Source organism: Olea europaea, chromosome 21 (assembly GCF_002742605.1).
Source record: "Olea europaea var. sylvestris chromosome 21, O_europaea_v1, whole genome shotgun sequence".
NCBI classification, from domain to species: domain Eukaryota; kingdom Viridiplantae; phylum Streptophyta; class Magnoliopsida; order Lamiales; family Oleaceae; genus Olea; species Olea europaea.
Window position 1 is genome coordinate 14,125,910 of NC_036257.1, and position 920 is coordinate 14,126,829.

The window sequence follows — 920 nt, forward strand, 5'->3', positions numbered from 1 at the left end:
CTAATTGATCCTCTAAAGTTTTGAATTAATTAATTATGGTCCCTAAAGTTTCAAGTTTATTAATTTCAACCCCTAAAGTTTGGAATTAATTAATTTTGCCCCCTTAAAGTTTTGAATTATTAATCCTAAGGCCCCTAAAGTTTAAAACTAAGTCAAATATGCAAAATTGGCGATTCTATTTCTCAAATTTTGGTACTAAGGACTCTTTTTTAAGAAATATAATGTTCAAAAGTTAATTAATTGAAACATGTTACGAAAGCAACCTCTCTTGTGGAAATTGATTAACCTAGAATATTAAAAGGTGTTTGTGCATGTGTTATTCATGGAATTATTGATCGGCCCAAAGGAAAGTCAATATTTAGCCGAATACACGTGCACCTGTGGTGATAAATATGTGATGATTATTTGGTTTAATGTGTGATCAATAAATCGGTCCAAAGAAAGGTTTATTGATTGACACATTGTTTTATTGTCAATGTTTGATCACCACGCAAAGAGTACCACTTACAAGTCAATATTTCTGTCCAAAGACTAGATATTGATGTTGTGCTTGGTATCTTGTTATGGGCTCTACCACTAATTGAGATTATTATTATTTGCATATTAAAGATATTCATGTGAGCTATTCGTAATAATCGTTCTCTAATTCAGTTTCAAGTTCTACTGCTAATATCCCTACTAGCATCAACTCAATTCGAATCCTTAATGGCACGAACTTCAAGGTATGGCAAAGAGAATGTGTTGATCATTCTCGGAGTCATGGACCTAAACCTTACTTTACGGGTCAATTAACCTACTAAACTTACTGATGAGAGTACATCTGATAACAAGAAGGATATGGAAAAGTGGGAAAGATCGAATTGCATAAACTTAATGGTCATGAAACGTGCTAATCTAAAACCATTTCGGGGCACTATGTC

At 32.9% G+C, this 920-nt stretch overlaps 1 pseudogene; it reads left to right on the forward strand.

Annotated features, from left to right (window-relative positions):
* The window catches only part of LOC111370157, a 6,028-nt pseudogene extending 5,228 nt beyond the window's left edge, over positions 1 to 800 (forward strand).
* The last annotated feature ends 120 nt before the right edge of the window (positions 801 to 920 follow it).